We start from the raw sequence: 6,774 nt of genomic DNA on the forward strand, positions 1-6,774 counted from the left end.
CAGCTTCTCTTCTCAGACACTGTTTTGCCCACATATATCCTCCAGGTATCTCTCTGCCAGGTTCCCAGCTCTTAGTCTTCTCCCCAAGTCTTTCAATCCAATGTGTTGATGGCACATTCTAGTTTCTTTCTATCTGCTCTTCCTGGAAGAGAGCAGTTAGTAAGCAGAGACACCAGGCAAAAAACCATGATATTTGAAAATGGAAAAGATGTATTTAAAGCTATCAACTGTAAAATGTAGTAACTAAATTTATACTATGTGCTGAAAAAAATATATGTAAGAAGAACTATAAGGCAAGGAATTATACCATTCACCAAGACAGATGATTCAGAAGGAAAGTAACACTTTTCCAAAATAATCCTTATGAGGTGCATGAGGGCCTTATGAATTAAAATATTTATTAAGCTGTTGAAAATATGGGTCCAGATTGGAACAAAGGTTTCTTGAATAGATTTGAGAATCTTCAAAATGTAAAGATATCTTAAGAAACAGATTGAAAGTTAGAAGTTCAAAGAGAAGGAAATGGGTCTCCTTGGAATCATGATTTTGAAATTTAAAGACTGAATATAAAATAATGGTCCTTGAAGGAATCTAGAATGAATAGACATTGGAAGTGTTGTTGTTATTATTAGGTGTTAAGTTGGTACAGACTCATGTACAATTGAACGAAATACTGCCTAGTCCTGGGCCAAGCTCACAATCGTTGCTATGCCTGAGCCCATCGCTGCCACCACTGTGCCAATCCATCTTGTTGAGGGTCTTCCTCTTTTTCTCCGACCCTCCACTTTAGCAAACATGATATCCTTCTCCAACAACTGGTTCCTTCTGACAATATGTCCAAAGTATGAGAGATGAAGTTTGGCCATCCTGGCAGCCAAGGAGCATTCTGGCTGCACTTCTTCCTACACAGATCTACTGGTTCTTTTGGCAGCCCATGGCACTTTCAATATTCTCCTCCAACACCACAACTCAAATGCATCAATTCTTCTATGGTCTTCCTTATTCACTGTCCAGTTTTTACATGCCAGACAGTAAATATGAGGTTATTGAAAATGTCATGGCTTGGGTCAGGGACACCTTAGTGCTCCATCTGACATATTTTATCTTCAACATTTTAAAAAGGTCTTGTGCAGCAGATTTTCCTAATTCAATACATCGTCTGATTTCTTGACTGCTGCTTCCATGAGTGTTGATAGTTGATCCAAGAAAAATAAAGTCCTTGACAACATCAATGCTTTCTCCATTAATAAGAATGTTGTTTAGAGGTCTCGTGATGAGGATCTTTGTTTTCTTTACAATGAGATGTAATCCATACTGAATGTTGCAGTTTTTGATCTCCATCAGTAAGTATTTTAAGTACTCTTCACTTTCCGCAAGCAAGGTTGTATCATCTCCATATCGTAGGTTGTTAATGGGTTTTCCTCCAATTCTGATGCCACATTTTGCTTCATATAACCCAAATTCTCAGATTATTTGCTCAGCATACAAGTTGAATAAGTATGGTGAAAGAATACAACCCTGTCACACACCTTTCTTAATTTTAAACCATTCAGTGTTCCCACGTTCTGCTCAAAAAACTGCCTCTTGGTTGAGGTACAGATTCCTCATGAGCACAATTAAGTGTTCTGGAATACTCATACTTTGCAATGTTGTCCATAGCTTGTCATGATCCACACAATCGAAAGCCTTTGCATAGTCAACAAAGCACAGGTAAATATCTTTCTGATACTCTCTGCTTTCAGCCAACATCCATCGGACATCAGCAATGATATCCCTCATTCCACATCCTCTTCTGAATCCTGCTTGAACCTCTGGAAGTTCTCTGTCAATGTATGCTTGCAGCCATTTATATATTACTGCTAATAAAACTTTACTCGCATGGGATATCAAAGAGATCTTCCAATGATTTCTGCATTCCATTGGGTCCCCTCTCTTTGGAACGGGCACAAATACGGATCTCTTCCAATCAGTCATCCAGATAGCTGTCTTCTAAATTTCTTGACATAGATGAGTGAGTGCCTCCAGTGTTGTCTCACTTTCTTGAAAGATTTCAATTTTTATTCCATCAATTCCTGGATGAACAAATTTGTTCTTTGAAAAAAATTGTTCTTTGCTAATTCCTTCAATGCACCTTGGACTTCTTCCTTCAATATCATTGGTTCCTGATCATATGCTACCACTTGAAATGGTTGAACATCAACCATTTCCTTTTGGTACAGTGACTCTGTGTATTCCTTCCTTCTTCTTTTGATGCTTTCTGCATCATTCAGTAATGTGCCCAGAGAATCCTTCAGTAATGAAAATCAAGGCTTGAATTTTTTCTTTAGTTCCCCCAGCTTAAGCAATGCTGAGTGGGGGGAACTGAAGGTTATGGATGTAAAATTGGTTCAATGGTGAGGATTTTTGTTCTCTTCACGTTGAGATACAACCCATACCAAAGGTTGTGTCCTTTGATTATAAAAGTAAGAGTTTAAAAATGTAATGTTAGAATACAAAAATTAAAGGAAAATATAAGTCTGAGAAGAAGAAAGTAGTTAATAATGACAAATGCTTGTAAGAATGTCCAGTACAATAAGGAAATAAAAGTTCAATTTCTTTGGTAATAGAAGCCAGTGGTTTCAATGGTAAAGACTGGTTAGCAACAGAGCAAACCCCCTTCATCTTTCTCCTGGGCACATGAACAGTCCATAGTCATCAGCATTGCTTGCAATTTGTTATTGTCACTTGTATGAGCTGTGTCCAAAAGAATATGTGTCAATGCATCCTGCCTGGTTAGTAATCACCACCACCTCACTGCCTTTTATTGCAAGCAAGATTCAAAGAACCAGCAGAGGACTTCAAAAGCCAAAGGAAAAAAGGAAGTAAAAGATGTAAGGAGACCAAGTACCTAAATCACTGTGTGACGCAGTTTACCCTGCCTCTGTCCTCAATTTCCCCCCAACAGCCTCTAATTAGACCTTATAGAAACAAAAAATAAATTTATGTTAAGTCATTGATATTTGGAGATCATAAGTTATAATCACTTGACTAATACTAATACAAAACCTGTTGTGGTCATGCTAATTCCAATGTATGGTAACCCCATGTTTGTCAAAGAAGAACTGTACTACACAGGGTTTTCAATGGCTAACTCTTTCTTCACAGCTCATCTGAGTCAACTTGAACCTCCAGCATTGAACAGTTGAACCAGTGAAAGGATGCAAGTTCTGATTTAATGATCTTGAGGAAAGGAACTGTCTGAGAGTTACACAGACTTCCTTGCAAAGGAATGGCTTGTAAGGACTATTGAGTATTCAGAATTTATTCATTCAATAATTTTTATTTAGTATCTACTCTCTATTATTCTGGAGTCCTGGTATGGTGCTGTGGGTTAATGCATGAGACTGCAAAGTCATTTGAACTGCAAGGTCAGTGGTTGAAGCACACCAGCTGCTCTTTGGAAACCCTATACAGGGTTGCTATGGGTTGGAATCAACTCGACAGTACTTAACAACAACAACAACAACTGTATTATTCTAAGGAACTCTGGTAGCGTAGTGGTTACGAATCAGGCTGCTAACCTCAGGGTCAGCTGTTCGAAACTACCAGCTACTCCACGGGAGAAAGATGAGGCTTTCTGCTCCCGTAAATATTTACAGCCTTGGAAACCCTGTTCAGGGTCACTATGAGTCAGAACCAACTCCATGGCACATAACCACCACCAACCTATATTATTCTAGACAATTGGCATATAGTGTAAACAGAGAAAAATTTCTGTCTTCATGCATCATTTTACATTTTATTGTATTCTATACTATTGAATTCTTCACATTAAGAATACCAAGTGAATCCCAATTAAGGGGTAGATCTGTGAGATACATCTTACTTTTCAGAATACATTTTAATACCCAATTACATCTTACTTAAATAGTCAAGTACGAACAAAGAAAACAAACAAAAATTAAGGCTCAGTAAGCAGTAAGTAATGGCCCAAGAATAACAGATGGTTATTATCATATCTATTACCTGTCATATTCTTCATGAGCAGAAACCCATAAAATTAAGAGTCTTCCAACCAGGCACAAGAAATGATTGGGGAGAGTGGATATAGGAATAACCTCAGCTTTTCTATTAAGGTCATCATTGCTGCTGCTAAATGTTGTCAAATTGGCTGACTCATCCCAACCCACATACAACAAAATGAAATGAAGCCTGGCCCTGCACCATCTTCAAGATTGCTGGTATACACCTGTGGTGACTGTGTGCTTTGAATATCTTCATCTCAGTGGCTAATCTTCCAGTACTATATTGGATAAGATTCTGTTGTTATTCAAAATTTGTTCATCGGCTACTTTTCAAAAATAGATCACAAGACCATTCAGTTCTCTCTTAGTCTGAAAGCTTTGCTGAAGCCTTTCCACCAAGGTGACCCATGTTGGCATTTGTAATACCAGCACCATGGCTTCCAGCATCATAACAACACACCAGGCACCACAGTATGACAATCTGGCTGACTGTGGCCATTAAGCCTCCAAAACTGGCATCACATTCTTTGTGTGTGTGTACGTTAAAGAGTGCTGATGTAAATTGAGATCAAGATTGTATAAAATTATTTTATTTTTATTGTTTTAAAGATATATATGATACATTTACCAATTCAAAATTTTCAAGATACAAATTTACTGGTACTAATTGTGCTAATTCCACCACGCTTTTGTCATTTGGTCATACTGTGGTGGCTTGCATGTTGCTGTGATGCTGGAAACTATGCCATCAGTATTTTAAATATCAGCAGCTATGGTGGATAGGTTCCACCTGAGCTTTCAGATTAAGAAAGATAAGGAAGAAGGAGAGGCATAACACTGTCAGCACCAAAATATTGAATATAGAAACATTATGAATAACACCAGAATGCTGTCAGAGAGCACCAAAATAGTGAATATTGAAACATTCCAAATAGCACCAGAATACTGCTAGATATAGTGCCAGAAGATGAGCCCGTCATGTTGGAAGGCGCTCAAAATATGACAGAAGAATTGCTGCTTCCTCAAAATAGAGTTGTCTGTTATGGCACGAATGGAGTAAGGATTTCAGGACCTTCATTTGCTGGTGGTGCACAAATCTAAATGAGGAGAAACAGCTGTCACATCTATTAACAATCAGAATATGGAATGTTCTGGAATGAATCTAGGAAAATTGGAAGTTGTAAAAACTGAAATAAAACACATAAAGATAAATATCCTAGGAATAAGTGAGCAAAATGGACTGGTGTTGGTCATTTTGAATCTAACAATCATGATTCAAGATGCCAGGAATGACAAATTAAAGAGGAATGGCATTGCATTCATAATTAAAAGGACATTTCAAGCAAGATCTATCTTGAAGTATAAAGTCATCTGTGATACAATATCCATACGACTATAAGGAAGACCAGGAGCTCTGGTAGCATAGCGATTACGAACTGGACTGCGAACTGCAAGGTCAGCAGTTCAAAACTACCGGCTGTTCTGCAGGAGAAAGATTAGGCTTTCTGCTCCCGTGAAGATTTACAACCTCGGAAACCCTGTACAGGGTTGCTATGAGTCAGAACCGATTCCACGACACATAATCACCACCACCACCATAAGAAAGGCCATTTAATGTCACTATTATTCAAACTTACACACCAACCACTAATAGAATTCTACCAACTTAACTCTCAAATCAAGCAAACATGCAATGAAGATGTATTGATAATTACTGGTTTTTAGAATGCAAAGTTTGGAAACAAAGAAGGATCAGTAGTTGGAAAATATGGCCTTGGTGATAAAAATGACGCTGGAGATTGCATGATAGACTTTTGCAAGACTAATGCCTTCTTCCTTGCAAATATATTCTTTAAACAACATAAAAAATGACTATACACAGGGAAATCCCCAGAAGGAATACACAGAAGTCATATTGACTACATCTATGGAAAGAAACAATTGAAAAGCTCCAAATCATCAACTAAAACAGGTTCAGAGGCAGACTGTGGAAAAGACCATCAATTGCTCATATGCAAGCTCAGGCTGAAGCTAAAGAAAATTAAAACAAGTCCACAAGAGCCAGAATATGACCTTGAATATGTAACACATAATTGAAAAAACATCTCAAGAACAGATTTGATGCATTAGTAGGGTCGCTATGAGTTGGAACCAACTCTACTGCATATAACAACAATAATAACAACCTATTCTTATTTCTATAAAATATTCCACTATGTGCATATATTGTTGTTAAGTGCTGTCTAGTCAGTTCCAGTATATAACAGCCTTATAAAGGGTTTCTGAGGCTTAAAATCATGGGTGGGAGGCCTTTTTTCTAAAATTTATAAAATCATACGTGGGCCATACAAAATTATCAACTTAAAAATTAGCCAGCTATACAAGAACAAACAAATTGCTTGCCCAGAAAACATCAAGGCAAGTGATCGGGTCCCCTCAGTGCAAACCCCCTTCCAAGACTAAGACTCAATGGGAATACAAGCTCTGATTGGTGACCACGCTCATCACCGATAAGGGGAAGTGAGGGAAAAACAACAAAGAAGTGGCGAGCTAAGCCCTACAATATGGAGAGTGAAGCATTCAGCTGATCAAAAGAGAGGGCATATGCACAAGAACACCCACACTTGCAGATAATACCCACTTGACCTGGCTTCAATGACTAGATGATCATAGCTCAACCAGAAGAAGAAAGAAGAGGAAAAAAAGAGTAATCTGATGCAATTTGATGAACTTGACTACACCTATGGAAGCAGTAGGTCAAAAGAGGGAA

The sequence above is a fragment of the Chrysochloris asiatica genome, unplaced genomic scaffold (genome assembly GCF_000296735.1).
Source record: "Chrysochloris asiatica unplaced genomic scaffold, ChrAsi1.0 scaffold00103, whole genome shotgun sequence".
NCBI lineage: Eukaryota > Metazoa > Chordata > Mammalia > Afrosoricida > Chrysochloridae > Chrysochloris > Chrysochloris asiatica.